At 42.8% G+C, this 11,138-nt stretch overlaps 1 long non-coding RNA gene across 1 annotated transcript; it reads right to left on the reverse strand.

Annotated features, from left to right (window-relative positions):
• Positions 1-4,672: 4,672 nt before the first annotated feature.
• LOC142768637 (uncharacterized) lies at positions 4,673-10,916 on the reverse strand. Its single transcript, XR_012885371.1, has 2 exons — positions 10,790-10,916; positions 4,673-4,870 (listed from the first exon to the last, which is right to left on the reverse strand). It is a non-coding gene; the product is annotated as an uncharacterized LOC142768637 (long non-coding RNA).
• Positions 10,917-11,138: the final 222 nt, after the last annotated feature.

An 11,138-nucleotide genomic window follows, 5' to 3' on the forward strand; every position in this document is an offset into this window, starting at 1 on the left:
CTCTGCGACTCCACTATTAGGGTTCTCATGTGTTTTTGAATATAAAAGTATGCAGTTCGTCTCATTTATTGGGACCTGGTGTGGTTTTGAAGTTCTGTCAGTGTTAGCCTAGAACATCGTCAATTCGTTTGCACCACAAACGTACCAACACACTTCCTACCAAAACCGCAACGGACAATCACATCTCAACCCAAGGTGCCTGTCTCTCCCCGCTCCTTTTTCTAATATACATAAATGACTTACCCACCAATGTGCTAACCAAATTAAGACTTTTTGCCGATGACTGCGTTTTATACTCTCCAATCTGTACACCAGACGACAGCATTAAACTTCAACATGATTTAAATTTAATTGTAACTTGGTGTGATAAGTCACTAATGCCGTTAAACCTAACTAAGTGTAAAATTATGTCATTCACCCGCAAAAAGAGCCCAGAAAAATTTACCTATAGCATAAAGTCTGTTCCCATTAGCCCTACCCTATCATACAAATACCTCGGAGTGCATCTGTCATCGTCGCTATCCTGGTCAACCCATATTCAAATAATCTGTTCAGAAGCTTCACGCACTCTCGGATACCTGCGCCGCAACCTAAAATTAGCCTCACCAGACATTAAAAAATTAGCGTATGAAACGTACGTCCGACCGAAACTAGAATATGCTTGCTCAATTTGGCAACCCTCACAAACATATCTAACTAACGATTTAGAAAGGATTCAGAACCGCGCTGCCCGTTTTATTTACTCCCAATACTCTAACGATATCAGCGTTACTGCACTAAAAGAATCATTGAAACTGCCGTCCCTCGAATCTCGTCGTATCATTTCTCGATTGTGTCTGATGCATGCTTTCTATTATCACCCTCAATCACGGCACGTCCTCCTTCAACCATCACACAGAACTTCATCCCGCATAAACCACAGTCACCCTATCGCACCAATAAATGGACACACTTCTGCAATGATTACTTCCTTCTTTCCCAATGGGATAACACTGTGGAATAAACTACCTGATAATATAGTCACGTGTAATAACCGCCAAATTTTCCGCAGTAAGCTAAAATGTCACATGTCGCAATCTAACTGAATGTGCTGTTTTCCCTGCCAATGTTTAAATACTTTTTTTTAACTAATGTATAAACTGTCGTCACTTTTCTCTGGAAGCTTACCTTTGTACCATTACTTTTTTATTTGCATTTGGTAATATTGGCGTTTTACTTTGCATATTGTACCTTTTTTTTTTTCCATTGTTCTTTGAATGTTTACGTTTTGGAACCCTTCGAGTTTTGTTGAGTTGTTCGACATACCTTGTACGCCGCCCCCCCCTTATGTAATGCCTCCGGGCCTTTAAGGTGGAATAAATGAAATGAAATGAAATGAAACCCTTCTTCTCACCAATGCATTGCCTCCTCAACTCATGAGACACGCTGGCACACCCAGCACTCGCAGCGATTTCATGAGCGCACTCGACGGCTTGAGCTTCGCCCAGTCACGACTTCTCAGATGGCGCACCTACCTTTTGCGCGCACTATCAGAGGTATGTGGAGAAAGGAAATCTAAGGAGAGGCCCTCGCACTCACAGCTGCAGAGAAAAAAGTGTGGCGGAATTCACGTTCTTTTGCAGGGTGCGTTGTGGAATTCTTTGGTCACGCTCCCATCTCATATCGCCCGCATCGCCACTTGTATGACCGCGTTGTCGAGAGCCAGCTAAAGTTCCAATTGTGCATTAATAAGAGCGAAGCTCCTCTTGGTCTAACCATGTCCCACGTCAGGCGTAACCGGCAGTATCTCCCGAACAGTATAATAGATGGCGATTCTCATAAAAGTGCCCACAAACTGCAGTTGAGTGAGGATCTTCTAGACGGTGCTGTACCACTATTCTCCAATGGCTGCTTCGCGGGCTATGCCTGGGTGCGCGGGGAAGGAGTGCCTCTCTCAGTCGCCTGGATCGTCGCCGTGCATATCGGGTCGTTGGTTGGGCATGGATGCTCTTGAACCGTCGCCGTACGTGCCCGATCGTTGGTGGGGCATGGATAAAGCAGAGAGGTGGGTGCGAAGGGCTGCGGTGGCTCGTGCTCGTCGCCAGACATACAGAGAGACAGATGAACAATCAAGGTAGAAGTCAACATTTCGACAGCAGCTGACGTACTCATGCTAGCTCTTTCGGAGGAAAAGGGCACCCGCCGTCGAACCTCTTCACCCGGGGACAAGAGAGCATCGATTTCTTCCTCTTGATAGTTTTCTCTCAGAAGATACACCTGAGAAGGAAGAAAAATATGAGGTAAAGAACGGCAGGGAGGTTAACCAGCCTATAGGCAGCTGGTTTGCTACCCTGCGCATGGGAGGGGGAGATGAAAGATAGAGAGCATAGAGAGAAGAGAGATAAACACAGCCCATTCGGCAGCACACGCGCGCACACTCAGTCATAGTCTAGTCTTGTCTTTCGCAGTGTGTGACATTGCTGTTACAGCCGCTTGTTCAAGTCCGTGTCGCGTAGGAATTTCAGCAGAGCTTTTGTCGCCTTCTGTTGCAATGTCTTTGCTCGGGCACTTGACAGAATAGTGTCCACAGGCAATTAGCAGTTGTCGATGCACGCAAGAATGGACGCCAGTGACTGTCTCTGAATGTCATATAACGGACAGTCGCACAGGATGTGGTGTAGCGTTTCTTCGCAATGACAGGCATCGCAGAGAGCGTTGTCGGCCATTCTTATGACAAAGAAATAAGATTTTTTTAATGCCCCTCCTAGCCATAAGCGATGAAGAAGGGCGGCTTCTCTTCGGTCGAGCCCAATGGGTATACATGCCGTTTTTATCATGGTCTACGGAAGTGCCTGACGTTTTCCCATGTAAATAGTCCCGCAAAACCGGAATCAACCGCGTCCGTAAAGCGTGGGAAAATACAACCACTTTTAGCTCGGGCCTGGCTGTCTCCGGACACGTTTTTTTTTTGGTGGCGCTGAATGTGAGTCTACACCTTTGAGGCATCAAGTCCCTACTTGAGGAAACTTGTTCTATTCCTCCTACAGACCTCATGACAGAGAAAAAATATGTCAACAAAAAGAGATGGTAATATTCAAGTGTTGGCCTTTGAACACGCGTTTTTATAGTTCAAAAGTGCCTTAGCCTCTTGAGCAACTCATTCGGTTAACGGCTGTCGCTTGCTGCACTCAGATTTGTTTTCTTTTTTTTGAATGGTGTGATAACAATGACATTTTCCTTAATGCCTTCAGGAAAAATTTTATGAGGGTATTTCGCAAGACATTCATCGTGCCAATTTCGCACTCTCTCAATACCAAGTCGGTATATGAGGCTTAAGAGTTCAAAAATCTTGGTGTTCTTTTTGACAGCATGCTAAATTTTTTTTTTTGCTTACAGGAAACATATACTGCCATGCGAAGCCTTCGTTCTCTCGGTTTTGTTTGCAGAATCTCTCGAGAATTCAGTTAACCTACGGCTTTTCAGAAATTGTACACCACAATATGTCTTTTTCATCTGGAGTGTGCATATGTGATCTGGAACGGCATCGCTAAATCAGTAAGTGACGCCATTGAGCGAATTCAGAAAAAAATCAAGCAATCGCGCTCATCGTTTTGCTAGAAATAACTCTGAATCTCATTCTAACACTGCTTGATTATTATCTTTGCCTTCACTTCTCTGTCGAAGAAATCACGCTGAACTAATTTCTTTAGAAACTAGTTTAAAATATGATACCTTGTCCTTTGTTTCTAACCTGTGTAAATTTTCGAATTCCGGGTAAGTTTACCAGAGAGTCGACTGTTTCATGCACCTGCCAAGTTCTTTCAACACTCTACTGCTCATAGAATACAAAGTCTTTATAATGTTAACTTTCATGGACTTGAGGTTTTTCACAGTCCACTGTCATTCGTTATCTCAGTTTTTCACTGTCTTAAAATAGTTTTTTATTGTGTACAGATTCTTTCCTTTCTAATTTTTCAGGAAGACTTCTACATAGTTGTTGAATCCCGCTTATTTTTCACTACTATTCCAAGATTCTTGTCTTGTTTTTTATCCTTCCCAGTTTGTGCTGTTTTTTTGTCTGTAGGTTTACGCTCTTTTTATTTGATTTTTTTTCTGTAGACTGTAGCTTATTGTTTTTTATTGTTTTATTTTTGCGTGCGCTTGCACAAAACCTTAAGGTCGTTTCCGAACCACGTTACATAAATTGATTGATTTTAATTGTTCTATTACTAGTAGTAGATGTATTAGTACACTAATTAGGTAACAAGCGAATAAACTAGTGGTAAAATTTTTATTTTATTTATTAACTTATTATAGTATTTATTCGAGCATACCGTTAGCTCACGTTTGTGGGTGATTACAGGGAAAGCGTATATAAAAGTACCCATTTGTGAATAAAAACCACTCAAATAACATTAAATGCCAACAATAACAAAACATTATCAACAAGTTACACAACCAAAAAAAAAACGGCAAGCATAAACACATCTTCCAACTAATTTTAGGTGACATAATTATCAAGCAAATTTTCGAAAGCTTTTACATGCGTCCACTCGGCAGTATGTACAGGTAGTGCATTCTGTTTTTCGATAATGATGGGGGAAAACGAATACCGAAGAAGGTTTATGCATGCGGCATATGAATTATTGGCTGCGCTCTCATTTATTGTTCTGCCTATTTTACCAGGTCCTCGTTTGTGTATACTTTTATCAATATTTATTTTACATTACAGAATCTCACGGAATCTCAATTAACATGAGCTTAAGCATCTGGGTAACTGAGTCTGTTTGCTTGTTTGTTTTTTCGAATCTTCTGTATTCTGGATGTCTGGATTCCTGAAGGTAATTGATTAGGCCTTTTTGGTGGGGAATCCAATCTTCAGCAGCATAGTCTATAAAAAGTCACATAAAAGTATTGCATATCATTAGCTTTACGTCTGCGGTGGCGTTACTTAGCTTTACATGAAGAAAACACAGCTTTTCGTACGACGAACACGCTTTTTTGAACATTGCATTGCCAGTTAAGGTTATTTGATTTCACAACACCTACATGTCTAAAACAAGAGAATTCGTTTAATTTACACTGCCCTTACGATATCGAAAATCAAGAATGGTCTTTTTTGAAAAATAGGTGCGAGAGTGCTTTTGGTGTAGTTAATTGCAACAAAATATTTTTCTCACCACGTATGAAGATCTTCAGGACACCAGCTTACATTTCGCTAATTGTTTTCACACGTAACCGGAACGTAAATTAAGCAGCCATCTGCAAAGTTTCAACACCACCGGCGGCTGGACAACATCGTCAAAATAAACTAAAACCAATCAAGTACCTAGTACCAACCCTCTGGTACCTCGGAAAGTACATTCAAAAAGCTTCGCACGGGATTACCAACGCACACCACTGCCTTCGCTTTTTAGATACGCCCCCATCTACTTTAGACATTATTTTACACCAACATCACGCTGCTAGAAGGCAGCTTACCGTGTTAAACTTGGTCAAAAGTTTTTTAATCGAAGCAAATGACCTTAATTTGTTGATGTTCATTAAAACCCATGAAAAGGCGTCAACCATTTCAATAGGTTGCGTATAGCCGTGGATAGGCACCTCTTAAAACCATGCTAATTTGCACAAAGAAGCTGTTTTGTTTCCAGAAGATGAATGTGTTAAGCGAACGCGTTCTCCACGATCTTTCAGCATACAACTGTTAAGCATACTCAGCTATTGTTGTTTGAATGCATGCGATTTCAACTTTTAAACACGCGTATGAAAGAGAAGATGATAGGTGTAACCATAACAGAAAATAAGGGAGCAGAGTGGGTCAGGGAACGTACCAGGGTTAAGGATATCTTAGTTGAAATCAAGAAGCAATGGACATGAACGACGCACATAGCACGTAGGCAGGATGAGCGGATAGGCTTCAGCGGGAGTTTAACGGAGACAAAGGAGGCACCATAACACAGACGAGCGCTGACTTACAACTGAGTTTATTTGCACATCGACAAGCCTCGTTTTTGTTCGGTGTGTCTCTGTCTTCGTCAAGTTCGCTCTCAAGCCTATCCGAGTATTTAGCGACTTCCCCAAGTAAAAGTGCTACAGGGAAACCGCTTGTCAATAAGGGTAACTGACCAGATTTCCAGAGAAGGCAAGCGCACGAAGGGGAGACAGAAAGTTAGGTGAACCGATTACATTTAAAAATTCGCAGGTATAACGTACCAACGGAAAGCACAAGACCGGGTTGACGGCGGATCAAAGGAAAGACCTTTGCCCTGAAGTGGACGTAATCAGGCTAATGATGATGACGAAGATGATGATGATGATAACTGAAGCATAGCGCCACTTTTGAGCGACACAATGATTATGTAAAAATTGTTACCAGATAAAAGGACGCCCATTCGGTGTTAAGGCATTAAAATACCGACAAATTTAAATATATGGTCAAATATTTATATAATAATACTCTAAATACACTTCTCCATGCTCGGTTTTTTCGTAGTTGTAAAAAAACTGACTTTTTGTTATGTCCCTTCTCCCAATGAAATGTTCACTGATGGTCTCTACAGTGTAACTAAATGAAGCGAAAAAATAGTAGCTATTGCTGTGAACATTGTTTATGTCAGTAAGGTAAATTTGAATGTATTTGAATTTTTATTTCACATACCCTACATCGTATAATGTGTGCACCACCAGGTCTGACTTTTTTTAGTTCCGTACTCTAGTTTGCAGCTTGGAGTTTCGAAACAATGCTGTTTTAAAACTCTTCAACAGCACCGCTTGCTTGTTCTTTTCTATTTTTTGCAAAATGTCTACATTGTTAAAGCAAGTTGCGTATTCAAAAAGTAGGCTCCGTCGAGCTTATTGTTAAAACGATATTCTTTGTATTCTATGGAGCGGTCTGTCGGTTACGACATATGTCAAGCATTGTTCGTGTCACTCCTGCAGCCATCAATAAATTGTCAAGGACTCTCCTGCAGCTGAAATAAGTTTCATAACGCAAGCGTTCCGCAAACTTGATAGCCAATGACGAAATGCGGAAACAAAAGCACTATTTAAAACATGTTTTCATGACTCGGACAAAAAGATACGGCTTCAAAGAAAGCGTGCATACATTCCTAGTAGTTTATTTTCGGTTGTCGAAACTGCAGTAACAGAAGGCGCAGTTTCTCTGAGGTGGTGAAACTGATGTTTTCATATGTAGTGACGCTTATACATTCCCTCGTATTGTTTTCAAATGGCCAGGTATGCTCCATTCAGGGAAATCGCTTTTTATTTACTGTGCGTTTTTATGGCTATAGTCGAATAACTTTTTTCTTCAGATAACGCAGAGCAGAATTGTTTATGTTCACACTAGGGGCGGTATAGGTAGTTATTCAGGGTACTTGGCGAGATTTTCATGTTGAGATGTACTACACTAACACACTGCATGATGCGATTGGGAAAGCAGAAGACCGGGTTGATTGGCGGATCATGGGAGAGGCCTTTGCCCTGCGGTGGGCGTAGTCAGGATGATGATGATGATGATGATGAGGATTAGGATGATGTAATAAGTGCATATGGCTGCGCCGAATAAGAAGTACTAAGTTAACATGCATGAATGGCTTAAAAGATGCTAGCATTTAAAAAAACATGATTGATCGCTCTGTCATTGCAATTCATGGAGACCTAGGACGCCTTGAAAAAAAATCACAGCATATCCAAGGAGTGAATTATGAGTAGGCAATGCGCTGGTAGGTGTCATCGCTAAACCATGAACCATCAACGAACATCACTCACTTCATCATCAAAGACGGGACAAACACTGTATATATTTATGCAAGAAATTTTATTATTTGTACGGAAGTGGTAGCTACACGTCGCTTCCGTATCCACTTCATTAAAACGGCTTTATGGTCGTTGAAGTGGTGTATCAGTGATGAGGCGTAGTGGGATGTTTGCAAGGACGGAGAAGTGGGCAGTGGGCAAAAGTGGAACTATAGGGTTCGTTCCCATAGTCACCGAACACTGCTGATTAGACCTCTAAATGAACGGCCGCCATCTTAAGTCCCATTCCAATTCTCACGTAGCCGGCAAAGTAGACAGCCTCGAGAAGACCGCATCGTAGACAAATACGATGCAGGCTACTTTGCTGTCTAAACAAAATGGCGACTTATCGAATCGCTCAGATAGACCGAATCTCGCCGGAATGGTGGTCTGCACATAAGCAGACGCTTCTGCAGAAGCTCAATATGAGTAACGTTTTGTTTTATCAGATTTTAGCACAAATTAAGCTAGAAAACACAGCTGTTACGTTTGTTTATTTCGGGTTAGTCTTCTCAACGCGAGGTGGCTCCTCGTCGCGTAAAAGTCGTCTAGACGCGTTCCAATTTTCGGACAGCATGGGCTCAGTGCTGCCTTCTAAGCAGTCTGTGTAGACTGTCTACGTGCTGTTTAAAAATTGGAACACAGCCATAGGCGGTCACCTACATACATACAAAAGATGGACAGACCCACGCCTTTAGGAGCTTCGGGCCTTAAACATGCTTTATACCTCTTTCTAGAAACCGGTAGAAAACGAAAATGATGGGGGTCTCTGCAGAGGCATCTGAGTGTTTATTGAGCATTGTTCCGTCACAACGGCGAAAAAGTAAATGCTACCGACAAATGGCAATGTCTCACACACAAAAAAAAAACGACAAGCAGCTTGAAACTTGCAGAGCGCACCTCAAGCAGAAAGCACGCGCTAAATGAGCATACGCCGGTCGATCTTCCTACACAGGACATTATCGTACACAAGACATTGATCGTACGCAAGCCTTTCGCTGTTGAGTGTGTCAGAGGACATATATTTGTGTGGAAAACTGCGTGGTGAAGTATTTGGCATGTTGGCTGGCTGTTTATAGTTTAGAAGTGAACACACGTGGCGGCCTGTGCGAGAAACAGGGGCATTGACTTAAAAAGAAAAAAAAAACGCCAGGCCTGCGTGGTGGTCGCAACATAGTCACAGCGAAAGCTAAAAGAGCGGCCTTTCAGAGCCTTTTCAAAACACCCATTGGGTAACTACTGCAAGCACACTTGCTTTGTGCCCACTAGGGCATTAATAATAAACTTTTGTGTAATAGGCCGGCATTCGCTATGCTATTTTTCGTCATTCTTCTGAGCAGCGTGGTATCCGCTAAACATTTGCAAGGAATTTTGTGCCAATCGTGCATGCAGTGGCTGACGACGATGACGAATTATGGCTGAAGGGGGTATGTGCCACGATTAATTGGGAAACAAGAACAAGCTTTTGTAATGGGTTGGAGCATTGGACGGCCCACTCGTTACGCTAATCGCATTGTGCGACGACTGGTCGTTATTTCGCTGTTGTAAAACGCTTTATAAATCGTATTAACGCAATTGCTTGCCAGTGAAACTTGCCACTGAAAACGTGGCTTGAAGAGAGAGGAGAGGTATGTGTGTGATCCGTTTTTTGCCTTGTGATAGTTCTGTGCAACATTAGGACGTTATTTTCTTACATGGTATTGATTTGGTATGTTATCGTACAGACACCCTGATGTAAAAGTTCTGTCTGTTCAAGAGTGTTTCGTGGAAGCTGTTATCGAAGTGCGAGATGTGTATAAGACTACCAACTGTGAAGATGTGATATCTTTGTTTGATGCGGTAACACACATGAAACGCGTGTGATGTTTGATTGTCAGATTAACTTGACCTGTAGTCAAGAAGGCAAAAAAAAGAGAAAAAACAGAGTAGCTCAGTGGTAGAATACAGGAATGGCACCCAGTGGAGCCGGGTTTGAGCCCCACTGTGCCATTGGTGCAAGGTCATGCCTGCCTGAAGCAAGTTTGACAACAAGTTACAATCACTGGCGTAACGCAGTGATAAAATATTAGGCTGGAACTCAGCGGACCCGGGCTCAAGACCCACTGTGTCACTGGTGCAAGGTTTTTTTTTAATTTCTCGCGATGTGGTTACGGACACCGGCGGTGACGGCAGCGGCGGTGGATAACATGCAACTGCGCATAACCCGAGTTGTGATCTCATAACAGCTTTCGCTGTGAAAACGTGCAGGATTGATTGTGGCACGTAGTGTGCGTGGAAAGGCATCAATACTTTTGGTTCACCTTTCTAGGAACAGTGAAACTGGAAATACCGCACGTGGTGTGTGCACTGTGAATAACGGTGCTTCTTTTTTTTCCAAAATTGGACACTGGTTAGCGGGTTTCGGGGTGATGCTTGCATAAGGGGACACGTACGAAGCACGGCGTTGCTCACATTGCACTCCCCTGGGAAGGTCTGAGACAGGATCCTCTCTCTTGAAGGCTCTAGAAGGGTCCTGACCACGAGGTCAGTCGGCTCACAAGAAAAGCACGCCGCGGGGTCCGTTTGAGGGAGGAGGCCCGTGTTGTAAAACAAGGGCGGACCGAAGGACCCCGGTCGGACGTTGGAAACGGACCGTGGCTGGCACTCTGAGCTCGATTTGCAAGGTGCCGTCTGGACACTGGTTGTGGGCCTATGTCAGTCACCAGATGTCGACGGAACTTCAAGGTTCGACATTTAGTCCTGGGGTTCACTAACGGGAAAGTTACCGATAACTCGCAGGAGTTTATTCAAGCTTCAAAAAGATTCAGCCTGTAGACCCAATTATGACTCCTAAATTACCTTTTTTTAAGTAGCTTCATTCATTCATTTACTTATTGTTATTGGTACGCGAAACCGTGTGCTTCGCGTTCTGTATTCGTTATTTCTAATTGCATATTTCTCATTTAATTTTTGCCCTTTTCTCATAGTTTAAAAACCGTGAGCTAACAAATTACCAGTATTTCGTCAGACCTACCTGGTTCTTGGCCAATCTTCCAGCGTGGGTGTGTGTCACAGTTTCCAGGCACTTCCTTCCTTCCTAGTACAGGTGAACAAGCATTTGACGCTGTCATCCGCGAGGAGTACATCTCAGTGTTTGCACTGTGTGCAAAAAAAAAACAACTAAGATTTCAGAAGTGTAAGATATACGACTGCACTTTAGCTATGAGCATGTTTTAGCATTGCCGAATCTGCGTATACGCTTCGCCACGGCGAACACGCAAACTCACTAAAGATGTAACTCGTAATATCGCCGACCTCGTGTGTCATTACTGCAAAAAGGCGGATGTTCTTCTTTCTCGTATACTTTATACCTTTACGGCTCG

Source organism: Rhipicephalus microplus, chromosome 8 (genome assembly GCF_043290135.1).
Source record: "Rhipicephalus microplus isolate Deutch F79 chromosome 8, USDA_Rmic, whole genome shotgun sequence".
NCBI lineage: Eukaryota > Metazoa > Arthropoda > Arachnida > Ixodida > Ixodidae > Rhipicephalus > Rhipicephalus microplus.